Source organism: Hippopotamus amphibius, chromosome 6, assembly GCF_030028045.1.
Source record: "Hippopotamus amphibius kiboko isolate mHipAmp2 chromosome 6, mHipAmp2.hap2, whole genome shotgun sequence".
Lineage (NCBI taxonomy): Eukaryota > Metazoa > Chordata > Mammalia > Artiodactyla > Hippopotamidae > Hippopotamus > Hippopotamus amphibius.
Window position 1 is genome coordinate 141,784,617 of NC_080191.1, and position 13,728 is coordinate 141,798,344.

The 13,728-nt window shown below is 33.5% G+C and overlaps 1 non-coding gene across 1 annotated transcript; it reads right to left on the reverse strand.

The window, feature by feature from the left end:
• Window positions 1-4,981: 4,981 nt before the first annotated feature.
• LOC130856200 (5.8S ribosomal RNA) lies at window positions 4,982-5,134 on the reverse strand. The gene has a single exon (XR_009054493.1). It is a non-coding gene; the product is annotated as a 5.8S ribosomal RNA (ribosomal RNA).
• Between the last annotated feature and the right edge of the window lie 8,594 nt (window positions 5,135-13,728).

The window sequence follows — 13,728 nt, forward strand, 5'->3', positions numbered from 1 at the left end:
TGGGGGTAATTGTAAATCTCTCATATGGTTGAATGAGTTACTCTAAATAAAGTGCTTAGAATAATGCCTGGCACATAGTAACCCCCATATATATGTTATCTAATTTTTGGATATTTGTAGGGAAGACAGTCTATACACAAATAAAGACATAACATACCAAGCAATAGGGAGTGACTATTGATTATCCTCTCTGATAAAGTGAAGGAGAGACATCTGGGAGAACGGTAGTCAATGCAGAGGGAACAGTGAATGCTACAGTCCTTGAGGAAGAATAAAGAATCTGAGGATGAGCAGCTAGAGAGAAGTAGGGGCTAAAATTGTTGTTGTTGCTGTTGTTGTTTTAACTCTAGAGACCTCAGTTCAACAGCCACAAGTATTCTTTACTCTTTGCTCATCTGACTAAAACCATTCTTTCTGAAAAGAATACCAGTCAAATCCCTGACTTCTGCCATGGATGATTAGGATTCCATGTATCATGATATTTCTTGAAGTGATGAAAGTGTTATTGTCTCTGGGAAAGGAATAGAATTCAAAGGATTGTGATGGTTTGCTGAGTTTGGGGAAAATCATGATAAAAATCATTGAGTCCATTCACTAAGTGCCTTCTGCTTACCACCGTCTGCAGCTTTTCCTGGCCTCGATGTAGAGATTAAATGTCACTTCCTCCAAGATTCTGCCCTTGACTCCTACTTGTTAAAAATAGCACATTGTTTAAGGGCTTGATAACCCTGAGTATGTGCTTCTTATTTGAAATGTCTCACAGGCACAGTAGACTAGTAGTTAAGAGCATAGAAGTTTGTAATTGACTTCGGTTGAGTATGGACTTCTCTTTTATAGCTGTTTGTTTTTGATTGGGTTACTCAATATTTCTGAGCTTTGTTTTCTTTCTCTGTAAAATCTTTATCATCTGTACCTTTTCATGTTTAACATAGTGCCTGGCACATTACTGACACAAAAAAATGCTATCTTTAAAAATTGTACATTGAACATTCATATGTAGCCTTCTAGAATAGCCCCTACTAAATTTTAAGCTTCATTAAGGCAAAGAAATAATTTGTCTTATTCCATTTTGTACTCTTGTCATTGCCAAGTTTTAAAGCCTCGTAAAGGAAAAACAATATAATATCCTTTGCTGATGTTTGAAATAATATATTCACAATTAGAATATCTATTTATTTTTCATATATTTTGGCAGACAAAAGGGAAGATGTTTGGTGGTTGTCTGGGTCCTTGAAGCATAGATGAAATCTCAGAGGTTGGATATGTACCTATTGACTCTATGAATACGGCACATTTAATGTGGTGAATAAGGCAATATATTTCTTTTCCTTCTGATGAGGACCTCATAGAAACCTGCTCTTTCTATGCTAGGAAGAAAACTGATACCAGAATAAGTGCATGTGTGGACACACACACACATACACATATAACTGTATTTTCTTCTCATGTAGATCAAATCAGCTACCACACACAAAAAAAGAAATTTTTGTGTTTTTATTTAATCTTAGTTAATTAAACCAAATCTTATAAAAATTTCCAGAATTTCAGATTAGCAAAAATGGTACTTGAATAATTTTACAAGATGTGTCAGAAAAAGAACAAAAAGTCCTTCTACTATGGTAAAAATTCTTTTTGTAGTTTATAGTTTGTACACATCCGGTAACAAGATAGGTACAATTTCAATTGCTTTTCTTTGCCTTTGGTCTTAACCTAGGTCTGAGAGGAATCTAATCTCATCACTAGAGTTTACTTCAAATGGCTTTGTTGTAACAGGTTTAGAATGGCTTACAATCATCATCTGTTTCCACGATTACTTATCTCTCTACCTAAGCTAACAATTACAGCTCCCTTAACCGCATAATGGAACACATCACAATGTACAGGAAACTAGCACTATCTCTGAAATTGAAGTAGCGGAAGGCAATATACACACGTTATGTGAGAGGGTTCACTCCAGTGTTCTTGGTAGCAGTCACTCTATGTTAAAATAATTCAATGTATGTAATTGTTTTCTCTTGTTCTAGAAACTTGTAATGAGCTTGAAAAAGTGGGTAAAGCTAGTTCCTTGGCCATACATATACATATTTGGAAGAAGCAATGCTCCTAGAGCAATGTGTTCTGTCTATTCTTTACAGCAGGTACAAAAATATGGCCCAAGCTATGTGCCCAGGGTTTTAAAGTACTTAGGCAGACCAAGTGAAAGTCTTATTTTATGTTTAAAGCTAATTTATTATACTACCTCTTTCTTTTGTTCCCTTTTATAATTTTGTTTATGGGAATGTATGTATCTTACAGGCAGATATTTCAGTATATTTAAATTAATGGTATAGGTATAAAAACACATCAGTTGAATGGAAGACTGGGCACTAACAGCAGTGGTAAACTAAGGCCATGCCAAAGCAAAGATAGGTGACTTAGCACACATTAAAAACATTTCTCATAGATAAAGCAGATTATTTTTAGCAAGATTAAGTAGATTGACACATCAGATTTTAATAGTCTGAATTCCCTGAAAAACCCCTTATTAGGTTGGCTTTTTGTTATCTTTTTTGTAGAATTACAAAATCGCCTGTACAGAGAGTCACTTTATATTTACAGCATTTAATTAAAATCAAATCACTTAGTTTATAAAACAGAGGCATCTTGCAAATTCAGTGAATATTAAACTACCACTACCTGCCTAGTAACCACTCTAAAAAGGGAATTATTATAGTCAGTGTTTAGAGATGTGAACTTCAACCCTCAACAAGAAAAGTCAGCCCCTTTCTAAAAGCCTTCATCATTTATGCTGCAAAATGTTCAAACTATGATATGTATCACTATAGAAATATATTCTAGTGCTTTTAAAATGTTTGAGATGATATAAATATTCACTTATTATCCCTAAATCTATATCTTCTAAATCAGAATTATTTTTCTGCACACTGATAGGTCATTATGTAATAAATTGGTAATCCACAATTATATAATGAAAATAGATTTTACATTTTATTCACAAAAGTTAACGTCAATAGATGGCAATGATATTCTTTGCAGTTGATTTCTTCCTTCTCTTAAGTTATCCCTTCCTGATAAAAATTTCATAACCCAGTAAGGTTATTTATATCTGAAAAGTTCTGTATTTCTACCATTATAATTTTTCATGTCAATATAGGCCAGCTATGGGGGAGGTATAGCATGACATTGCTTTATTAATGCTGACACTTTCCTGTGGATTGAAGGAGTTTTCATCCTGTGTATACATAGAGGCATGTTATTAGCATTCAGATGTGGTTTCTCCATCAACTAATCCACTTCAAAATATTTGCATGAAATCAAATTTCCTTACCAGTCAGCTACATATAAAATATAATTTACAGACTTGGGTTCACATTAGTGAAGTTTAGTTATTTAGAGCATAGAAGAATTATCAGTCAGTCTCATTACCAAGGGAAGACAGGTAGTGAATTCCACAGGCACTGTCACTTTGCCTGTCCAGAGTTGATTTATATAGTGTGTATTTCAAATGTTTAAAAATATGTTGATCTTGGAGTCTTACTGATAAAGTTGGTAACATTAGGTTTTGAAATTTGTCATTTATAAAATTTCATAAAGTAACAGCCTTTTTTCCTTATGAAATTTACAAAGTACAAGATTAGTCCCATTACATTTAAACAGATTTGAGGCTGACACATAGTTATCTAAATAAAATGGATGCAATTTCTGCAAATGCTTATACGTTAAAACATGTTTAAACTATAATGGCAATGTAGGTATATATTATAATCATATTTTTAATGTAAGTAATTGCATAGGTTGACCATCATGCTATGTGGAAATATATGAGAAATGGCCAACAATATCTTATTATTTGCTGGGCTTGTTCTGAGCTCTTTACAAGCATTAATTCATATTTTCCTTAAAACCAATTCATAAGATAGGTACTTTAATTATCCCTGTTTTACAGATGAAGACACTGAGCCACAGAGATTAAATAATTTGCCCAAAGTCACAAAGCAAGTAAGGAGTGGAGCTAGGATTAAAGCCCAGGCACTGTCTAATTCTGACTACTCATAGCACTACATGACTGTGGGACTCAACTGGAACAGAACCTGAACTATAGCACATTGGAATGAAGCAACATTTTGTTTCTCTACTTAATAAGATTGCAAATAAAGTAATCTTTGAAAAAGAAAGTAATAAGCCTGGGTTTTGGGGAGTAAACAACTGCCTAGCCCAGCCTAGGAGGGGACCAAGAGAATGTGATATGCAGGTCTAGGGCTACACAAGCAAAAAGGAATCATTCAGGTGAAAAATATATTGCTGACCTCCCCTATTTGGGGGAAGAGTTTCACTGGTTTTTCTTTAAAAGGGAAAGTGTGGGGAGGAGGGTGACATAAAGTTAAGTAATTCTCATTTCTTAACATAAACTTGATCATCATCATAATCTGTTTTATGTTTCCTAAGGATTAGACAAATTAACTGGTCAAGACGTAAATGAAAGTTATTAAGTATTACTTGGCTATTACATACAGGGAATGGTGTACCTTTATTATAGAATCTGAAATTATATTTTCCAAATATGTTTTATTTTCTTCCTTTCCTTCCCTTCCCTTCCCCTTCTTTCTTCCTTCCTTCCTTTCCTTCCTCCCTCCCTCCTTCTCTCTCTCTTTCTCTCTTTCTTTCTCTCTCTCTCTTTCTCTCTTTCTTTCCTCTTTCCTTTCTTTCTTTCTTTCCTTTCTTTCTTTCTTTCTTTCTTTCTTTCTTTCTTTCTTTCTTTCTTTCTTTCTTTCTTTCTTTCTCTTTCTTTCTTTCTTTCTTTCTTTCTTTCTTTCTTTCTTTCTTTCTTTCTTTCTTTCTTTCTTTCTTTCTTTCTTTCTTTCTTTCTTTCTTTCTTCCTTCCTTCCTTCCTTCCTTCCTTCCTTCCTTCCTTCCTTCCTTCCTTCCTTCCTTCCTTTCTTTCTTTTCTTTCTTTCTTTCTTTTCTTTCTTTCTTTCTTTCTCAATGCTCAGGCAGGCATAGCCCCGGGAGGAACCCAGGGCTGCAAATGCATTCGAAGTGTTGATGACCAATGTGTCCTGTGATTCGCGTTAATTCTCACAGCTAGCTGCCTTCTTCATCAACGCATGAGCCAAGTGATCCACTGCCAAGAGTCCTATGAGCATATGTTTTATTTTCATCTATTTACAACTGTTCGGGACTCCCTTCCACATTTTAGTGCTATTTGTACTAAAATGCAAACCAAAGATTTGGAAGTATTTTTTTTTTAAATAATAAACATTAAATATTATACTTTCTCATAAATATCATTTTCACCAGTGTGTATCTGCTCTCCTTCTCTCATACTTTTCCATTTTGTTTTATGTATCAGCTGTGGTTCTCACTTCAGGCAGCATGCTCACTTTGGCATGCCATCACCACTCAGTCATAACTTAGATCATTTTGTCCAGTGTCCTGCCCCAAATCTTGGAAAGTAGGTAAGGGATCATTCCAGACTCAGACTCCTGTTTAGCATTCTCATCAAGACATAACAGTTAGAAAATTAAAATAACCAGACTAGTTTTCTTCTTCTGATTTCATATTCACCAAATAGCTTTCTGTGTATTTTCCTTCAGTTGTTGAGAATGGCTAGTAAATATATTTATTTTGTTCATTTGTTGCCATTTATTATACTAATTACAATAAATTAGAATTCTGTGTTATACATCAAGTAAAGCAAAATAAAAGCTTTTATTTTCTATGAAAACAATACTGAAATTTAAGAAAAAACTTAGAAGATAATCCTGTCCTCACTAGGATAGGGCCATCATTAATTTTAAATGGCAAAGTATAGACTTTGGAATCTTTAATTCTTAAGAACAGATAGGTTGAAATTGTTGATCCTATCCATTTGGTGAGTGAAACAGTGACCTACAGGTACATGAAACTTGCACATTCATGAATTTCAAATCACTTTATAGCTCAGTGGAATATCTCATTGTCTTGAAATTGATGACATTTGCCTGTGGCAATTTAGAAAAGCAGATAACAGGGAAGAAGGGGCTTACTCTTGTCTAGTTTCATGTGCAGCCACAGGAACAAATAGCCAAATAACCACAATATAATTTGTACATAGCTCACAAATATTAGTACATTATTGTAATTTTGCATAAGACAGAAAGAAAAAACTTTTTGAAGACAAATTGGGACAAATGTTGACTTTGTTCCCCTAATATAATAAGGCTATTCTTAAATGTTTTAAAATTGCATTTTCTCTAATAAATATGCATATTTTAATGGCTGTCTATTATTAATAGTTTTTCTTCAGTATAGATACAATCTGTTAATCTGTGATATTATTGTGTGGTCATTAAAGGGTTTTATGGAGAGATGATGTAATGTTTGCTTTGTGAAAGATTACTCTGGCTGTAACATGAGGGATGAATAGAAAGGGGCCAAAGAGGAAGAAAAGCAGACACTACAACAATGATAGTGGAGATCCAACTTATAGGAAGATTTGAAAGATATTTTAGAAATGGAAACTAGGCTTAACGTAGGCTTAAACTAGTCTCCTAGCTATTCCTAGGAGAACAGATGGAAGCATTGTGGCAGGGGAAGGGCATGATGAGTTCATTGTGAGGTGCACTTTATAATACAATCTGTTAATCTTTGAAATTCATTCAGATAATTAAGATAAATTCTAGAATTAATTTGAAGTAAAAGTAGTCCAGGAAACTTCTATGAACTTTATCTGTAGTAAAGTTTTGGTGATAATTATAGTTTTAGTCCAAGGAAAGACTTTTTTAAAAATAAACTTGAATATATACATCTTGATTCTGTATTATCAATTCAACATTATAAATCCCAAACAATGCAATTTCTTTTTTCTACAAGTACATTATTTCTAAATTCCAGGAATAAGATGGAATATAATCTTTCTTTTAAAATGTTTTAAAGTGTTAAAAAATTAGCAATCTGCAAATATTTATTGAATGTGTGTCTCAGTGATGTGAAAACAAGTAAAATAAGGAAGAACTCTACTTTTACAGTGAAAATTCCTTGTTGAAAGGGATTTATAGGGTTATTGTTGTATATAGTATAGTGAGATAAGAACAAATATGGATAACTCCCAAGAAATGTAATACAGAATAAATCACTTTGCAGGATCAGAAAACATTTCCAGAAGTATTTATCAGTAAGCCAAATTTTACAATACAATTAAAATTTAATGGTATGAAATAAATGAAGATTATTTTAGACAATGTATAGCACAAAGCTCATAAAATGACTGATATTTAAATTCTGTAAATAATTTGTTAGCCCTAGATTAAAACACAGATGTAAAGGAGTAGTAGACAATGAAGCTAAGAAACCAGGAAGATCAAGGAACTTCTTCAATTTCTGCACACCTCTTTTCATAACTATGTACCTGTAGGTATATCTATCTTATCTATCAATCATCTATCCATCTATCATCTATCCACACTTCCGTCTATCCTTACATGCCTAAATCTTGGTGAGGCAATGCCACCAAGTGATCCTGGATGTTACCACTGTTTTCTGATATTTCCCTTATCATTCTGACTGTTTTTTATCAATTAACTTTGTGGTCTCATTTTCATCTAGAATTTTTGAATGTCCGTATACAAAATGATTTATATTATAGCCTTTTATCTTATATTCTCATTTTATGTTATCTTTCTAGGTGATCTCATCTCTGACTTCAATTGCCATATTGTGCATTGCACAAATATATCCCTTAGCTGAAAGTTTTTTTCTGTTCATCAAACCCTACACTGAGCATCCAGGAAATATCACAGACACTTGAAATAAAGCACACCTCACAATGAACTCATCATGCCCTTCCCCTGTCACAATGCTTCCATCTGTTCTCCTAGGAATAGCTAGGAGACTAGTTTAAGCCTACGTTAAGCCTAGTTTCCATTTCTAAAATATCTTTCAAATCTTCCTATAAGTTGGATCTCCACTACCATTGTTGTAGTGTCTGCTTTTCTTCCTGTTTGGTCCCTTCTATTCATTCCTCATGTTACAGCCAGAGTAATCTTTCACAAAGCAAACATTACATCATCTCTCCATAAAACCCTTTAATGATTACCTAATAATATCATAATAATGTCCCCCAAATCATCTTTTTACTTTATGTTGTCAAATAGAATACACAGAGGAAAAAGGACACAAACCATACGAGGACACAAACCATACGTATGTTATGTAATAAACAATTAGAAAATTAGCAACTACCCAGTTACTCTCCAGGTCAAGATCAGAAAATCACCACATCTCAGAAGCTCCTGGGTCTTTTTTTTTTTTTTACCAAATAAAACCTCTTCCTACCCTCAAAGATAATTGCTAGCCTGAATTTTAGGATAATATTTACTTATTTTCTTTAATAGTATTAACATCTAAATTGAGTCTCTTAATAATAAAACTCTAACTTTGCCTGATTTTGAACCTAGATCCTCTACCTAACATGGTATGAATTTTTCATGTATCATTTTCCCTCCTTGAACCTGAGTATCCTCTCTTTGAATCACAGAAGCTGTGCAAAACTAGTGTCTATGATGATTATTAAATAAAGGAATGTTTTTCCGTGAGCAGCCAGGTGTTCCTTGAATTATGGTGCTCATTACTGACACTATCTGGTGTCTTCCTAATCAGTAAACTCCTCATGCAGGTAAAACTCAAAACTTTTTAAAATGTATTTCTAGGGGAGGCTAACCTCAGTTACACCAACTTTTACAAAAGTGCTTACGACTCTAACATTAAATTGTCAGACACAGACTAGTCTTCTCTGGAATCTCTCACTGCTAGGGTTCAATTGCTTCTGAGTACAGGAAGACCAAGCAAGCAGTGAGCCTATTTACTGAATAAATGAAGGTGTCTCATCACAGAGCAAAATCCCCAGTCTTTAGTGTTCTTCATTCAGCCACAGGAATGGTTTAAACTTTGACTTTTTACCCCAATCCTAATATCTGTTCTGCCTAGAAGGAAGCATCTTTCTACCAAGGGACAACTTCATAAATATTACAGTCCTGAGTTGTGCCCCCAAATATTTGCTTTCATAGAACACCTAGGGAGGGAATGAGTACTCGAACCTGGGTACTTTACATAATAAAAAGTTTTTAAATTCCCTCCCAACGTATATATGCTCAACATTTCAAAAATATGTTGAGCCTGTCCATCTGCCTTCAGATCTTATATGAGCATAGGATATGGGTACTAAATTTCAATCATCTCTATTCCAGTAGATTTGTGTTTGATGTATCTTTCTGTCATGTAGTATTTACTGATTATTTATTTTATAAGTTATAACCAAATATATGGCTAGTTCTTTACTGGATACTGTATCTTCATATAAAATAATCTCAAAGTGTTTATTAATGGTACTTTCCTGCCAAAACCCAAATAATATTTTTAAAATTTTCACCTTTGTTGTATTTGCAACTTTATCATGTTTGAGCAGCACTTTCTTTTTGAAATTCACTTCAAGAAGGGAAGAACTTTGACATAAAATCTTCTTAAGGATATATTCTAGTATTTTTTACACTTCTTCATGTTTCTTCTTTACATTGAAAGAATTTGAACATTAAAAGAACTTAATACATACTTTATAATTTTATCAAGTCATTTATTCTTCCTCATTAATTTATAAGAACACTTTTAAATTAAAAAGATGTAACTGTTAAGGATCTTAAATACAAACCATAGCAACCTGTGTAACTTAGAATAAGATTTACTTAGAGAATATTATGTCTCAAAAATCTCATAGAAAAAAGTCAGGAACAAGAGAATGCCAGGAAGTCAGAATCACAGCCAAAACTGTGCCTCAGAGATCATTTGACCGTGGGTACTGTGGCTTCTGCCTGTGGATGTGGGATATCACTGTCTTTTTCTTTTTTCTCTCTTTTTTAGAAGCTTTTTAAGAACTTTTATTGAGATATAATTGACATATGATAAACTGCATATATTTAAAGTGCACAACGTGATTTTTTTTCTTACTAGTAATGTATGTATGACAGTCCCAGTCTCTCAATTCATCCCACACCAAACCCCTTGTTTTCCCCTCCTGGTGTTCATATGTTTGTTCTTTACATCTGTGTCTCTATTTCTGCCTTGAAAACCAGTTGATCTGTACCATTTTTTTATATTCCACAGATATGCATTAATATACGATATTTATTTTTCTCTTTCTGACTTACTTCACTCTGTATGACAATCCCTAGGTCCATCCATTTTACAAATGTCCCAATTTTGTTCCTTTTTATGGTTGAGTAATATTCCATTGTATATATGTACCACATCTTCTTTATCCATTCTTCTGTTGATGGACAGTTAGGTTGCTTCTATGTCTTGGCTATTGTAAATAGTGCTGCAATGAACATTGGGGTGCATGTGTCTTTTTGAATTATGGTTTTCTCTGGGTATATGCCCAGTGGATATCACTGTTTTTGAAGTGAATTATAAATTGTATTTCTCTGTGTTATTTGCTCAATACAACAGCAGTTTGTCACTTCCATTGCAGTTATTTGTGAAGTGTTTGGAGGATTCTGCTCCATGCAGACATCCAGAAACCCAGGCTCCTTCTATCAAAGGCCCTGCCTTGGCCTAGAAGTGCAAAGTCCTCCATTGGTTCAGCAGACAAAGGTAAGCAACAGAGAATCTCACAGTACAGTATTTTTGTTTGTTTTCCTTTTAATTCAGTATTGACAATGGCTTAATTCATAGGGGGCCAAGATTCTAATCTGGAATTTATGTTAGTAAATAAAGTAAGGAAAAAGAGTTGTTTTTATTTTTTTAAGTTACCCAAATCAATTTTTAATAATTAAATTTTCCTGACTTGAAATGTCATTATCATATACAGAATTCTAATATGTTATTTAATCTAACTTGACACATCTATTTTGTTCATTGGTCTATTTCAAGTATTTATATGGAAGTATTCAAGTGTCACAATCAAGTTTTATAATAGATTTTAAGAGGTGGATTCTAGGTGGGAAAGGAGTTCAGTGGATACTCTCCTGAGCAAAACAATTCAACTGGTGAAAATTACTATTTTTTACTTATTTAAATTCTCAGGAAATTGTGTTAAGGGCATACAGCAATTGGAGACTGTTTCATTTAAGGAAATCTAATTAATGTTGGTAAGCACAGTAAAAGTCTATGGCATTTGAGCCACAACTTGCTACCATACCCCACCCACCCCACTACCCCTTGTTAAAAAGCTCTGCTTCAGGCAAGTGCCAGCTCTCTCTTTCCAGGTCCCAGTCTGAAGCTAAGTCTGCTCCTGGAGGGGCGGCAGGGGCAGGCTGCCTGCTGGTGGTGTTTCTCATCCCTCTCCTTTCCACTAGCCTTATGTTGGGAGGTAGGCATGGTCAAAAGGACCAGTTCTCCCAACCCCCACCCAACCCCCAGAGGGAGCAGGATGAACACATTATTGCCCCAAAAGCCCATGACCCGATTTTTCTCTTAAATTTGAAATAGTTAATGTAATTTCCAAATAGAACAATGTTTTCCAAGCTTAATACACTTCCCATTTAAAATCTTATTTTCCTTAGAAAATTTAGTTTTATTATAAAGTTTATTCTAAGTAGATAAGGCTTTATGATTTCTAATTGATTGTAAGCTACTTTGGGGAAATTTACTGACTTTTACCAACAGTTATGCTGACTAGCTCACTCAATTTTTTTACTTTCTTTTTTTAGTCTTTGACTTTATTTTTGATTTTTTTTTAAGATTTATTATTTACTTATTTATTTTTGTCTGCATTGGGTCTTCGTTGCTGCACGCAGGCTTTCTCTAGTTGTGGTGAGCAAGGGCTACTCTTCATTGCAGTTGCTTCTTTTGTTGCAGAGTTTGGGCTCTAGGTGTGTGGGCTTCAGTAGCTGTGGCATGCAGGCTCAGTAGTTGTGACTCACAGGCTCTAGAGTCCAGGCTCGGTAGTTGTGGAGCACGGGCTTTGTTGCTCCACGGCATGTGGGATCTTCCTGGACCAGGGATCAAACCCTTGTCCCCTGCATTGGCAGGCAGATTCTTAACCACTGCGCCCCCAAGGAAGTCCTGGCTTTACTTTGTTGTTTTTACTTCTAGTCATAGGACATGGAAGCTTAGATCATTGATTTTTTTAAAACATGTAAATCTTCCTCTACTTTCAGCTTTAGTTGCAATGAACAAAATTTAAGTCATATTTTTATTAACTTTCAGATCAAAATATTTCTGATTTCCACTATGACTTTTTTATATTTAACCTTGAGTTATTTAAAAGTGTATGTTTAATTACCAAATATTTTATGATTTTCTTTAAATTAGTAATTTGACCACTTCTATAAATATGAAAACCTTACATATGTTTAATGCCATGCTCTGCTCCCATCTTTTTCATATGTGTAATCTCTACATGTGCTTTGAATCCAATATTATTACCATAATAATTAAGTAATGAATTTTTATATATGATTAGATTATTTACTTTTTCTGCTGCTCTTCATTCTTTATCTCCAGTCACACCTGGTGATATTTTTCTTCTTTTAGTGCAAATCTGCTGGTTCTGAGCTCTCTCAGCTTTTGTCTGCCTATCTTTATTTCACTATTATTTCAAAGAATATTTTATCTGTTTATAACATTCTGGGTTGGCATTCTTAGTTTGACATTTTAAAGATTTGAATTCATTGGTCTTTGGCTTCCATGTTTTCTTTTGAAAAATGAACTTTTTGTTGCTTCTTTGAAGGTACTGCACTTTCCTTCTCTGGTTGCCCTTAATGTTTTTTCCCCCCTTTTGTCTTTGATTAAATTTTTTACATAGTTTGACTATAGTATACCTAGATAATGGACTTCTGTACATTTTTATGTGGGTTTTGCTAAGATTTTAATATAATAAAAATATTCATAGAGTTCAATGTCTCTTGTCAACTTGGAAAATTTCAGCCAAAATTTATAGTATTTTTTCTAACTTATCCTCTCTTTCCTTTCCTCCTGAACCTGAATTACAATTATATTCAACTTTGGCACAATGTTCACAGGCCTTTGATGGCCATTTTGTATTTTGGTATTTTTTTTCATGTTTTGGCTTCAATCTGAATATTTTCTACTAACCTGCTCTATAGTTCACTAATAATTTTTCTTTTGTGTCTAATCTGTTATTAAATCCATCTCAAATTAATTTCAATTATAGCACTTTCTTCTTTTAGTATTTTCATTAGATTCCTTTTGAAAGATTCAATTTTTTGAAAATTTGCTTAATTTGCTCAAGCATAATTAACAAAATCTCCTTTTCCATAGTAAGTTTAGTATTTTCATTAGATTCCTTTTGAAAGATTCAATTTTTTTTTATTTTTTGAAAATTTGCTTAATTTGCTCAAGCATAATTAACAAAATCTCCTTTTCCATAGTAAGTTTGATATATTGGTTTTAATCAATTGGTTTTGCTTTACAGATGCCTTATGAAGTTTTTTTTAAATTGGATATTAGACATCACATATTAAAATTTGTAGAAACTTTAGACTATGTTTTCTTCTTAACCCTGTGAGGGTTAAGTTTTCTTATGTCAGAAATATAGGATACAAGCAGATTATCTCAATTCTGTAAAAGTTTGATTTTTATGCTTCGTCAGGATTAGTGTTTCATTGTTTCTTTACACCTAGTTGCATGCCCTCTGGAGTCTCAACTAAAAGCCTTTAGTAAAAGTATTTACCAAAGCCACTTTACATTGGTATTAAAATCTGACTTATCAGCAATGAATATCTGCTAAAATCT